The sequence below is a fragment of the Centruroides sculpturatus genome, unplaced genomic scaffold (assembly GCF_000671375.1).
Source record: "Centruroides sculpturatus isolate CEXI.00-Female unplaced genomic scaffold, Cexi_2.0 scaffold4, whole genome shotgun sequence".
Taxonomy (NCBI): Eukaryota; Metazoa; Arthropoda; class Arachnida; order Scorpiones; family Buthidae; genus Centruroides; species Centruroides sculpturatus.
In genome coordinates this window covers 1,740,327-1,755,207 of record NW_019384444.1, presented here as the reverse complement: position 1 = coordinate 1,755,207, position 14,881 = coordinate 1,740,327, and the positions used below count along the sequence as shown (strand labels likewise).

At 29.9% G+C, this 14,881-nt stretch overlaps 1 protein-coding gene across 1 annotated transcript in view; it reads left to right on the top strand.

Annotated features, from left to right (window-relative positions):
* The first annotated feature begins 347 nt into the window (after positions 1-347).
* LOC111620310 (N-acetylglucosamine-6-phosphate deacetylase-like) overlaps positions 348-14,881 on the top strand; it is a 33,281-nt gene continuing 18,747 nt past the window's right edge. Inside the window, exon 1 of the mRNA XM_023362224.1 lies at positions 348-581. The gene's annotated coding sequence lies outside the window, so the exon portion shown is untranslated. The remainder of the gene's footprint in view (positions 582-14,881) is intronic.

The window sequence follows — 14,881 nt, the reverse complement described above, 5'->3', positions numbered from 1 at the left end:
AAAAACGTTGTAGGAAACACTGCATTAAAATGCCACTTCACTACTAATTTTCATACCTAATTCTCTAAAAATTTGCAAATCATTTGAAATGTCCCACGAATCCTCTTTTAGTTAAATACACTTACATTAAGTACAATAATTTTCCTAATATAATTTAAAATTAAAAGAAATTAGATAAATTTACTAAAAAATTGAGAATAAAAAAATTAAGGTCTAGATTCTAGACTTTAATTTTTAAAAATTATTTATAATATTCTCTGTATTCATATGTATTATTTAAATACATTATATGTTTTCTCAGACAGCTGTTATCCAGCTTAATATTTTTCCAAATAATGACACTGTGTGGCGTTGCTATAATTACACGTGCAATTGCAATAGATGCATTGTAGAGTATTATCTCTTTCTGCTGTTGTATTTTAATCCTGATCTGCAGCATTTATCTTCTTTCGTAAAAAATATGCATTTGCAAGGCAAGAAAAACGGAACGAGCGTGAATTGAATATGTTTTCATAAACTTTGAATTTCTTTTATTTTCAAAAGCATACAAAAATTAAAAGGATTTGTTAAAGTAGTTGAAGGTGAGCTTAACGTTAATGTTGACCTCCTGTTTCAGTCCTGATGTCCAGATATGTAATGTAAATCCTTGATAGTTTTAATTAGCTCTTGTTTGACTATTGATAAAATATATCTGTAAGGTTAGTTATAAAGATTAAACATTATTTCTTTTATTCTAACAGTTTTTTAATTTATAAAGTTTTTAAAATATAATTTTGATTTTATATATATATATATANAGTTGAATTATTTAGTTAATTTCATTTATATATATATATAAATGAAATTAACTAAATAATTCAACTAGAAATTTAAAATAAATTTCCTTTACTGCATCTCTGATATCTTGCTTTCTGTGTAAATTTCGTCATTCTACTATAAAAATTGCTGATAACAAATTTTAAATTTTTATTTGGTATTAATTAATAAATTGCATACACATAAAAACATATTATATACAAAGAAATATACTGAGAAACATCAAGAGATAACTTAAAATGTAATCAAATACAAGAATGTTGAAAAACTGTATAATTCTCTTATTTTACCTTAAATTATGGTATTTTAAAATATTGAAATATTTCTTTCAGCATAAAAGAATTTTTTTTTTTTTTAATCATAATTTGTCTTTCTGATATCTCAAGCGGGCATTATTACCAGTAAAAAATTTACTGAAGAAATTAATGAGTTTTTTTTGTTGGTTATAAAAATTTTAATAACAAAAGTGGAGGTTTTCCATTGTGCAGAATTATTAATTCAAGTATAGTTTTTGAAACATAATACCTATTTGATATAAAATTTTTTAATAGTAGTAGTAAAAAATAAGATATATTTTTTAATTTAATATATTTCTACTGCATTTGCATTAAAGAATATTGTAATATATGTAATTAATTGTTTTTGAATTTTTTAAAATTATAAACAAATACCTTCAGATTAGAGTTGTGACTACAGGCTATATTTTATTAAATGTAGCCTATAGTTTGGTTTTTCTTTTTTTTAAATTCTTAAAATTAGTTTCAGTTTACTTAAAAGATCATTTCAAGTATTAGTAATTTGATTAAAAAGGAATAATTAAAGTATATCTATCATTATGGAAATTTAAAAAAATTATTTTATGTTTAACATTATTAATATGCTTCAAAAATTATTGTTTTTTCAGATTAAATTAATTTTAATTTGATTTTCATTTAAAAAAGGAAAAGTTTTTAAATATGATTTACAATAATAATATGTTGTTACAATTCTGTTTATTCATAAAAAATAGAGTTCTTCGGAGTAATAATAATTATAATATATATTAGAGTAAAAATAAAAGATTTTGGTTAAATCAAAAATTATTTCTTGATGTCATAAAATTCAATAAAAATTGAAGTACTGTACTAGGATTTTGGTATTTGAAGAACTATTGGAATGATTTTAACAACAATTCATTAATTTTTTTATTTTATTTAAACTTAATACTAATTGGACTGTATTAATTTTCATAGTATCATTATCATTATCAATCAAATAAACAATTGATTATATTTCACTGCAAAATTTATTAATTTATGTTGATTATAAAATTAAAATTATTAAAATTATAAACTTAATATATGAATTTTGTTCAGTTCTATAGTTTGTATATAGTCTAATTTTTATTCTTTTATAATATATATATATATATGCTTTGAGACAATTTTTGCCTTATATCAAAAAACACATTATAGTACAATCTTGCTAATCTGACATGTGGAACCAGAATAATGTTGGATTAAGAATATTGTTGGATTATTGGAAGTTCACACATTTGATTTAATGAAAGATTTCTCCCACACCTGGTCATATACAACAAGTATGTGTAGTCTTTAACCAATATCCGGCGTGAAAATTCCAAACTAATATTGGCAAATGCTTTCGATGCCCCTCCTGGGCTCTTCTTCAGACCAAATTTACTGTACTGGATTCTTAAATCAAATATTTTTAAATAAGATTTTGATTTTTTTGATTTAATGATTTAAACACAATAAAAATATGATTATAATCAACATAATGAAGACAATTCAGTACATAAATGAATTTAACAGCATGAGGTCAACTTTTAACAATGCAGCAAAACACAGGTTGGACTACTAATCAAAACATCCAAATATTCTGCCTTCTCCAGTAGTCTGTGTTGTAAAGTTCATGGATTCCCATTAAATTTAGTGGAAAATTGAAATGATTATGGGAAATTTCATAGCAGATATAGTATTTTTGGTGAGAAATTTCAGGGGACTGATTTTTATATTTACATAGGATTGTTGTAATATGCTGTATCTTTTTCCAGCAGTCTAAGATGACAAGCCTAACAATCTTTAATATTGTTTTACACTTAGTCTAGATCAAATAGACACATAGGCATGTGGGTTTATCACACCAGTGAGCAGGATTAAATTACAAAATCTTTAATGAATCATTAAAGATTTTGTAATTTAATCCTGCTCACTGGTGTGATAAACCCACATGCCTATGTGTCTATTTGATCTAGACTAAGTGTAAAACAATATTAAGGGCTAAAAGCAATAGATTATTCCATTGACTTTAATATTGTGCTTAAGTTCAAGTAATATCATACCATGTTAGTGGAAGTGTTCAAATTTAATGAGAATTGGAGTTTGAATTAGTAGAACACTTGTCAATAATTTGGCAACAGTACTAATAATACCCAAGAGTTAACTAGTGTCAAATTACTGGCAGTGGCGTACCGTAGTGGGGGGCGGCACTTTTTAGGGGACGGCAAAATTTCACAATAAATAATAATAATATCTTGTAAAAATTTGAAACATCCTAATCTACCAGTATACTTGCATCGCGCATATGATAGTGCTATCGTCCAGACAGTCCGGGAATTGGCTCGCCGTCCGGGTGAACTAGTAAGTTTTTCATCTGAGGAAATCCTGCGAAACCTGTTGACCTTTTTGTTTTTTTTTTTTTCTTGTACGATTCATTTGCGTTCATATACACCACTAATATCCAATAGAACTATTTTAAACAAGTCGCTGCACTACCACCAAATTTTTCATTGCTTGTTCTGTGACAAAACTGAATTTTGATCTTTTAAATTAAAATACCTAAATAAGGGGGTCCGAAATTTTCCTCCGCCCCGGGCGGCTGACACCCACGGTACGCCACTGATTACTGGACATGTTAAACTAGAAAATGGATGGATTGGATTGCCAAGATCATGCTGTATGTTATCTATTCAGATATATCATTTGAAAAAAAAAATTCTCTGTTTAATGTAAATTATTTATGAAAGTTATGAAATAATAAAAATCAAGATTTATTACTGGGTTTAAACATTTAATATAAATGTTGATAATTCAGATTATTTTCTAATTATCTCATTTACTTTTAGAAATTAAAATATAAAAATGAAGATTATGGTAGGCTATTTGGCTCCCTAACATATCTGAAAAAAAAAACACTTAGTTTATGGATAAATATTTTTGGAATTAGTGCATTTTATATGAAGATCTAAAATAATTCAATAATTGTTTATCAAACTATTTTACATCAGATAGGAATGCACTAGTTCTGAAAGCATTTATTTGTAAAATACTGACGTCTTTATAACTTTTTCTCTTTTTAGTCATTTTTAAATATAAAGATGATGATAAAATATATAAATAAAATCTTATGATGTAAAAATAATTAATAATTCTATTTTCTAGTAGTAGAATAAGGAAGGATATACATTATATTCTTTGTTAAACTGATAAGTACTGTACATAAGTATAGGAAAATAAAAAGTATAAATTTTTTTAAATATAAAATAATATAGATGTTTTAAATTATTTCTTTTATTTTAATTAAAATGTATAATTTTGTATAAACAAATTTTAAATACATCTAACAAGTAAGTAATGTTTTTTTAAGATATATGCAAATAGAAAAAATTAAAAATTTTGAAATGTTTAGTAATTTTCCTGATAAACAATAGCTAGAAGCAATAATTATTTATAGTATGCAGATACTATTCAATACAAACATTACAGCACATCTACAAACAAACAGGTTACTGTTTGTATGTACTATACAAAATAGTAGTTTAGAGTTAATACAATGGTATTTTATATTTTAGTGAAATTATATATACTAAGATAACTACTTCCAACAACTTAACACCTCGTTGAATAATAACGCTATTCATTCCCGCGTGCTCTTCTGACTCCGTTGTCTACAAAATGGCGGCTTTCCGAGCCCTTACCAAACGGGCTTTCACGCACCACACACGTGCGCGACGCATGGTCGGAGATCCGACGCATAGAAAAAAATTGCCGTGGAACATGGTTATAATAAAGCCTTGGTCCGCGGTTTAGCAAGCGCATACGCCCGCCGCCCCCCTTGCCGCAGGGACAGCCCCCTACCATCACCGGACGACAACCGTCAACTGGATGGGAACGCGAGACGCGCAGTCGTCCGCTTCAACCGGCATTTAGACCCCCTATATAGGGAGATCGCTAGCAACAGCCGCACCAAAATCGCGTACTTAAGAACCGGCACGCTTTACGACTTGCTGCGCAACGCGAAGGACGCAATCGATCTCACCAGGGCCCCAGGTGTTTACTCCATTCCCATACGGGACGACAGGTTCAATAGAGACTTAGTTTACATCGGCTCCACCATCCGATCAACACAGAAACGAATACGCGAACACCAAGCTGATATTAAGCATAAAAGACACACCACTGCCTTATCCACCTATGTCACCGACCCGGAAATAAGGGCGGACTTCCGGAACACCAAAGTTATCAGACACGTGTTCCGCGCGGATCACATCCGTCACCTGGAGGCCTGGGAGATTCACAAAGCTAGCAGGGGGGCAACTGCATCAACTACAAGGACGGGGAAACACTTGCACAGGCGTGGAAGTATTTATTCGAGGAGTTCGAGCAATGGCGGTCGGAGGGGTGAAACCCGACGCGCACGTTTATTTATTTACATCGTTGGCAACATCGTTACAAAGATCGGGTCGACAGTCACCACCTGAAGCAGACCTCGGTGGAGGTCGAAAGTACTTGTGGAACTTAATAGTGAAAATAACCCTCGTAAAAAAAGGTTTTTTCGTGGATCGTTATTATATATACTATTTAAATTTGAATTTATCTCTCTTGCCATGTTTGAAATGTGACCAATTCAAATATTTTAAATGGTTTCTTTACACTTTTATCGCTTTTTGATTTAAGTTATTGGAATCAAAAAGATTCATTTATTTGAAAAGTCTTTAAAATTATTAACACTTATGATATTTTATTAATTCTTTAATATTTTTGAAAATTTTCTTTTTTAATTAAAACACTTTACTTAAATTACCATTTCTACATAATTTTCTGTATACTGTATAAAAATTTAAATTTATCAAAAAATGTTAATTAATTAAACAATTCTCAAAATGACAAAAATCTAATTGATATTACTATGTATTGTACTCTTACTAGTTTTGAAAACTCATTTTACATTAATTATTTCTAAGCAAAATCTGTATATTTTCTTTTGAACTTTGAATTTGAGATGTTCATAGGAATTTGATTAAAACTGATATAATGTTATAGTGGCAGTTATTCTGTTTTCCATTTTGTAAAATCTTGTTTGAAAGAGTAGAGAAACATTCCACATTAGAAAAGCTAAAAAGGTGTTAATTTTAGATAAGGTAAAGTCTGAAAGGTCAAGACAAGGTAGGAAAATCTCAAATATGTTAATAGATCATAAAAGGAAAAGCTATTTTAAGAAGGGTTCAAAAGAGTAAAAAAGAAAATAATGTATTTATAATCAACAGTGTTAAAAAAATTAAATTGATAAATCATCCTGAGGATGTATTTTATGATTTCAGAATGTTAATCTAAATAATAAAGTTGGTATAATGCATTTATATTAGATCTGACAGATAGAATTAATATCTGCCAGATCTAGTAGATATTATTAATAAAAAAATATATTAAGAACAGAAATTTTTGATTTTAAAAGAAACTAAAGTTTCTGGAACTCTGTTCATTCATATTGTATTTCAAATATGTGAAATGTTGGTGCCACAAAATTTTTATATATGAATTAGAACTTATAGAAAGCTAAGAATTGACATCAATCCATTGTTGTTGAGGTTTAAATGATGTATATTGGAAAAAAAGAGGCTGTTTATTTATTTCTTATGAAATAGACTTGGATGATAAAGAATAGTTATAAATTAGTAAAAAAAAAAAGGGGGAGGGAGAGGCAATTAGATTAAAACTGAAGATATTGATCTAAAAAATAACCAATAAAACTGGATGATACAAATATACAATTGCTACCTACCCGAAAATCCAGCAGAGAATGTAAAGTACATAAGAACAAATGTTTTCTGTGATCTTAAGCCAGCCACCATCTTCAGGTTAGAATAATCCTTTGGTCATAGAAGAAGCTTTAAATAGAATATTTCATTGCAATTACTTCATGTCTAGTTGTTTATCTCCAAGTTTTATTAATTAATTAATGGCTTTTGTCTATCTGTAATATTAGACTTATTACACCAGTCATAATGAAATTATCACCTGTTTAGGAAATCATTTTTTTTATTGACTCATTTTTACACAGAGAAGGCATTTCGGACCATTTTTGTCTCTCGTCAGCCCAATTTATTTATGACAACAACTACTTTATACATTTTTTATAAATAAAACTACTAAACCATTTTCTATATAAGCAGTTTCTAGCCCTATAATATTCGGCTTTGGTTGATGTATAGCTTTAAACATATCGAGTGTAGTAAGGATGTTTGATTATTCAGAATTAAATATTAAAACCATTAAAATTACATTTCACACTTTTAACCATTTCCAGTTCCAAAGCTCCTTTGTGGTTCTTTGGAATTGGAACTGGTTAGAAGTGTGAAATGTAGATTAAACCACCAAACGATCGCCTTAATATCGGGCTATAATATGGCTAATTAAATGATTAGTATAAAGTCATTTGACAATAGAGGTAGGCGTTAGGCACCATCTCTTAAGTAAATTAATAATTATAAATACTGGCAAGCGGAGGTTGCGGGTTCAAGCCCCGTCCCGGGCCAGTTCTTTTATTCCAGAAGGTTCTAAATTTATTTAATAATTTATTTATTATAGCCCGATATTAAGGCGATCGTTTGGTGGTTTAATCTATATTTCTCGGGCTTTGAGTTGTTGTTATTTATATATATGTGTGAAATGTAGTTGTAATGATTATTAATTTTAATGGTTTATAATTTTAATACTTCCATTATGACTGGTGTAATAAGTCTAGTATTACGGGCAAATAATAATAGGCTGTTGAAGAAGAAATAGAATAAAAATTGAAATATTCCATTTAAAACTTGGTTTTACGTTTGTAGATGGTAGCTTAAGACCACAGAAAGCATTTGTTCTTATGTACATTCTTATGTAGTGTTCATTCTCTGCTGGATTTTTGGGCATGTAGTGATTGTGTATGAGATATTGATTTTGTAGGTAAAAATAGTAAATCTTGTTATTTTATTTTAATTTTTATTCCAATAAAACTGTGTTTTTTTTATTCCATTTACTTTTCATAGACACAATGTAGTGACACTTTTTAAACACTTGGCAGATTATTCATCTTTTATTAGGTCTGCCAAGTGTTTAAAAAGTGTCACTACATTGTGTCTATGAAAAGTAAAAAAAATTTTATTTTAAATTAAATGAATGATAAATAAATGGAGATATGTGAAATGCCTCTTATAATTATGTTATGCACTCTTATAATTTCCATAATAAACCAAACTAAACAGTTTGGTTTATTATGGAAATTATAAGAGTGGTAGAAAAAGTTTTGAAGATTTCCATAAAAATTAATTACAAACATAAGTCCTTTGTTAACTTGACTCCATTCTCTGGATTAAACTAAATATCTTACTAACAATTTCAAATCAGGTATTCAGAAAAAGTTCTTTGTTTGGTAAAACATTTTTTGAGATTATATTACATCTTCAAATCAAAAACAAACAGAACATTAAGAACAGCATTCCAGAGTCATTTCAAACCTGAAATTTTAGATTTTACAAAATCAAATCAAAGTGATAGTTTTGGAAATAAATTAAAAAGCATACTACATTCTGTTCTGTTTGGTTGGTCTGAAGATGGGACATAATGTTCCTGAAAAATGTTTAACTAAATAACAAATTTTTTCTGAACCTCTTGATATGAAATTGTTAATAGATTATTTAGTTTAAAATTACTTTATGAAACAAATGATATCTTTTGTAATGAAAAAAAAAAAAGGGAAAAGTTTTTTAAGTTTCATGAATTCTTTTTCAAATGAAATGTTACTGAGACAAGTAGATAAAGTATATTTTTAAAATGCCTGCATTTATAAAAAAGAAATACAGATAGGCCTCCTACAACGCGGTAGATACGTTCCTTGAAAATACCGCGTTCTGGGAAATCGTGTTATAGGAGACACCAACTCAATACAAAAACTGGGATTTGGTTCTAAAAAGAGAGAAACTTGGCATTTGAATGGCGTTTTTTGAATTTTTCAAACCAGTCATTGGTAGCCACAAATTTAACACTGGTTTCATCAGCTGACCAGTGGCGTAGCGTAGTGGGGCGGCAAAATTTCACAATAAATAATAATAATATCTTGTAAAAATTTGAACCATTTCATTTCATATTTTTGTCGCACCTATGATTCGGACCGATTGAAATGAGCACGGAATTGTTCATTACTTGTTCTGTGACGAAACTGAATTTTAGTCTTTTAAATTGAGATACCTAAATAAGGGGGCAGCGAAATTTTCCTCCGCCCCGGGCAGCTGACACCCACGCTACGCCACTGCAGCTGACGACTGTCCCATTTGTTTTAAATAATCAAATATTTTTAAGGCTTTGTGTTTAAGTGCAGTTTTATTTAAAGGCAACTGTTTCTTGTTCATATCTTCTACCCGTAATATTAGCGCTTGTTTCATTTTTTACATTATAGGTGCTCTCGGACTAGCAACATTTTTCACAAGAATAGATGATCCGGATGCAACCAAATTTCTGATCTTTTCTCCCGATTGCTTAATCGACCAAATAGTCGACTCATTTAAATTAAAATGCCTACTAATATCAGCTATCCGCTCTTGATTTTTAATTTGATCCAAAATTTCTATCTTTGAAGAGTTATAAATTTCCTTTTTAATGACGGTCCTTTCTTTTCATTCGGAATTGTTATGGCTAAAATTTTTTCAATCAGTTTTGTGGACAGTAAAAATCGCAAAAAATAACTTTTCTTCACTATGTTGTTAAAAATATACACCCAATAGAAGTTTATACTGTATTTTGGACCATTTTTATTGTCCCCACTTATTGAAACAGTATAAATGATGGAAAATTTAGTGATATATTTGAGTGTTTACGGTAACTGATGCACATCTGTCTAGAAACCGGTCTTCCCCTGAAACTTTCAAGGGAATAAATAACACACCAACAGCGACAAACAGCTGTTTTCAAGGACATTTAGTTCTGTATGCCGAATTGCGGTTCGTATCACGTAATCCATTGCGATTTTTCTGTTATGTGAAAGATAATTCATTTCTAAATACCGTAAACCGCGTTGTAAAAGTACCGTGTTGTAAGAAAATTACCGCATTTTTCCAACCACGTTGGAGCGAAAACGCATTGTAAAGGTACCATGTTGTAGGAGGCCTACCTGTACCTTATTTATGCATGTGTAGGCCACACTTTTTTACTCTAAATGTTTTGTCCAACATTAGGATGTGGCCTATACTTGAGATAATGAATAATTTTTTAAAAATTTAAAATTTTTAAGCAATTTGTTATCATTAATTGTCTTTACATACCTTAGGACTTGTAGCGAGATTATTTGGAGCTTTTAGGCCACCAGGGACAAGAAGTAACAAGAAAGAGGCACAAAAAAGAAGAAAAGAAGGGAGTTGTCTGAGGCCTCAACTAAGCAATAATGCTACAGGAATATAAAAATTATAATGTCTTCATTTGAAACTGACAGGTTCTTCACTTGAAACATCACTGTCATTACCAGCATCACTTGAATCTTCATTCTTAGTTGATGCGAGATGCATTGCATTGTCTTCTGACCCATCCATCACATTGGAAATGGACATGAATTTGAAACTTTTGGACACCATTTCTTCTTATATTAGTTTCCAAAAAGTCACAATCCATTTGCACATCTGAGGCAGGGACGGTTGTATTAGCCTTCCACTTGGCATTGTCTCCATTGAAATCCACCTCCAATTACAATAGAAACATCACAGATGAGCTTTAAGAAGACTGGTTGATGGATACTTGAAGTGGTTGCAGCATTCTAGTTATTCCTCCTGATATCAGAACCTGATGTCACTTTTCTCTTCCCTCATCTTTTTCACACTTTCAGTCAGATGACCTCAGAAGCTGTCAACAACCAACATGGACTGCTGATGTAATTGTGCACCTGGATGTTGAAACCAAACTGACTTGAGCCAATCCATGTAGAGTTTTTCTGTCATCCAGCCCTGATCTTGAACTCATGCCAATATTACAGGTGGTAGTGTTTGTTTCAGTGTTTGTTTTATGCTTAAAAATGACATAAGGTGGCAGCTTGTTTCTGTTAGTGATGATGCATGGCATTACAGTATAGTGCTCCTTTTCTGCTTTATCACATGCCTGATTGACTATAGCATCACTTAACATATAAAAGAACACAGGAGTTTCATCAGCATTGTCTGTTGCTCTTAAGTCATAGCCATGTGTCTTTCTTATGCTGAGGACATGTTTCTGAAATGTGAGCAGTTTTTTTTGTAGATGTCAGGAAGTTGCTGTGTCACTGAACTTTGATGCTGAATCATAAGCTCTTGTCATGCTATAAAACATCTTGCCTAGTGTAATATGAAAATTCCCTTAAATTCACTTTTGGAAATTTTCATATTTTGAGCAATCCTTCAGGCTTTAAACTGAATCATTTCAACTGATACAGAAAATCCATTTGCCCATATTTCACAGATATACCTCGAAAGATTCACTTCCAGGTCAGGATATTTTGCTGTCTTTTCACAAAACAATTGCCAATTCTGTGGTTTTCTCAAGCCTGTCTTTTCTTTGAATCTATCCATCCCTGTAATTATTTATTATCTCAAGTACAGGCCACATCCTAATGTTGGACAAAACATTTAGGGTAAAAAAAGTGTGGTCTACACACACACATAAATATGGTATTTTTTTTTATGAATGCAGGCATTTTAAAAATATACTTTATCTACTTGTCTCAGTAACATTTCATTTGAAAAAGAATTCATGAAACTTAAAAAACTTTTCCCTTTTTTTTTTTTTCATTACAAAAGATATCATTTGTTTCATAAAGTAATTTTAAACTAAATAATTCTATTAACAATTTCATATCAAACTTTTTGCTGCTTGATTTCCATTTTCTTGTGCATAATGCACTGCTTGAATTTAAACTTTGCTGTGTAACTCACTCTCACTCGACCCATATTTAACACTCACTGAGCAAGCATTCAACAACAAGCATTAACTATCACTTCATTCTGGTTTGAAATTTGCAGTGTTGTCATATTTCTTATACCCATGTCACTACTCACCTCTTAACAGAATTCTTAAGATTTTTATTTTTTTCCAAATATATCATTTCATAAACACGGTATGTCTTATACATGTGTAAATATTGCAGAAATTGCTTTTAGCCCTTAGTATAATTAAATTAATTAATTAAAAATATCTATAACCATAAGGTAGATAATAGGAAGGGCTTATCACACCAATGACAAAGGGCACAAATGCTCAAAAATCAAAGTAAAAAAAAAAAAAAAAAATTTAATAAAACACATAGGGTTGTACAATAAGATGATTACATAAGTATAAAAACCGTAAAAATCCAAAATGCATTTCGGACTATTTTCCAATGGGAAAAATAGTTCCTTATCAGTTGGTAATAGCGACAGGTCTTAGTATACTTATAAAGTATACTAAGACTAGGGTCTTAGTATAACTTAAGGTCTTAGTATACTTTATAAGTATACTAAGTATACAGCTTTAAGTATTTAAGTAAGCAGCTTTTTGCTCACTAATTTGACAAAAATCTTAAAAGAAACAAATTACTTTTTGGGAAATCACTGGCTTAGAACCTGAGAATATCATAGGTGTACTATGAAAATTTTTGAAAGCTATTAAATAGATTATTGTTGAAAGTAACCCAAAGAACAATAACTGTAAATGTCAAAATTAAAACCTTTTCAAATTGATTATACAAATTTTTCATTGTTATAATAAGTAAATGTGTATATAAAATAGTAAAAAACATATATTCATAAGCAAAATTATGTGCATAATACCAGGTATTTCATTTGAAATGAAATTTTCTGTAAATTAAAAATGTATCTATAATTGTCTGTATTTAGTTCAAATTATTTTAACTTAGAAATAGTGAAACATTGTGCAGATTTCTAAAAGCAATTATCATGCCAGTTTTAAAATGCAAATTAAGACTTAATGTTAACCATTTTCATTTACATAAGAAAAACAATTAATCTAAATAACTCTTGTTGTAACCTGCTGCTATTTTAAGGAGTAACAGTACTGTTTTATTTAATTAACAAAAAATAGAGACAAAAAGAATTAGTTAGGTTAAGTTGCAAGTAATATGGCAATAGAATGTTTACAAACATAACTTTAAATCATACGATTTTTTCTGCAAAAATTTAATTATAGGTTTAAGTATGCCGTGAGACAAAACAGGTTGAAAAACATTGATTTAAGCTTATCAATAAGTGTCTAAACAGGATGACAAATGACCTGGGAAATCTCAAAATTTTGCTTGCAGGGAAATCTCAAGGATTTTTCTAGTTGGGAAAACCTAGAATTTTACAATTTCAACATTTCATCAAAGTGAAATTTCTACTATAATTTTTGACTTCAACCATGGATGACAGTTTGACAGGCAACCAAGGGTTTCTGCTACATTATGCAAATTTTGTCACATCGTGATATTTTCATTATTCTGATGATAAACAGTACATGCCAACAATACACACATGATCATGATGTTCAGCAGTGCTTGTTTTGGTAATCAAAATGGCACATATACATACCATACATTATTTTCCTTAATGCATCCATTCTATGTTGCCAGAACAGTTCAGGTTAGGAATCTGATGAATACTGTTGTCTTTGATAGACTGAGGAAATGTATATCACAGCCTGTTGCAATGGAAGAAGTGCAACAATTTAATTTCTAAGCCAACATTTGGAATCTCTTAATAATTGTTTACCAACTATTCCATCAGTAAAAATTGCTGACTAGACTGATAGAAAAAGGATCTAAAGAAATGGTCAGTCTAAAGCAGTGTTTCTCAACCTCTAACGAATTGTCGTCCCCTTCAACGTAGTATTGCTCCCTTCGCTTCAAAATTCCAATGCCAAGGGCCAAGGCTAACGCCAAATTCATACTGCATTATACTAGTCACTAGTCTATTCAATGTTATTTGTTTAATTATTGTACGATATAACAAATAAAATATATAATTATTCTTAATATAATATTTTACTATATTGCCCAAAAAATTGTTTTTCGCCCCCCAAAATATAAATTGTTACTAATCACCCCCTCAACGTGGAAAAACGCCCACATGGGGGCGATATCGCCCCGTTGAGAAACACTGGTCTAAAGGATGAGATAAAAAAAAAAAAAAAACAAATTTGATTATGAGTAATATGTAATGGAATTCTAAGGTACGGTCAATCGGAACAAATGGAAATATTTATATAAAAGTAAATGATCAAAGTATTTGACACAATTAGAAAAACTGAAAATTTTTACAAATACTGTCTGTAAATTACATAAGGAATATGTGGGTGGGTATGCAGGTAATCATTATGGTGCATCAAGGGAGTGGGGGATATTTACAAAAATATGTAATGCTATATGTAAGTTATGTAATGCTAGTCTTAAATTAAATCAACTGTTGTTTGTTTGTTAAATATGTAAGGATTAAACTTGGGTAACAGAGTGATTCATTTTTGTTTTTTAAGTGTTACTAGTGAACCATACTGTTTACTGTTTGTCACATCTTTGTACTGTACATTATATATGTAGTTAATAAAATGCAATAATGTAATGTTCAGTATCCCATGCTTTGTATTACTCCTTAAAACAATTAAGGGGGTTGATTGAGAATATGCATTACGTATATGGGAGTGGTTATATGCATCAGTTTTATGGAATGTTTGAGCATGGAATGGATGTTGAAAAGTATAAAAAAATTAGTTTTGTACAATTTAAAAACTAATGGAAATTATAGCATTTTGTAATTTATGGG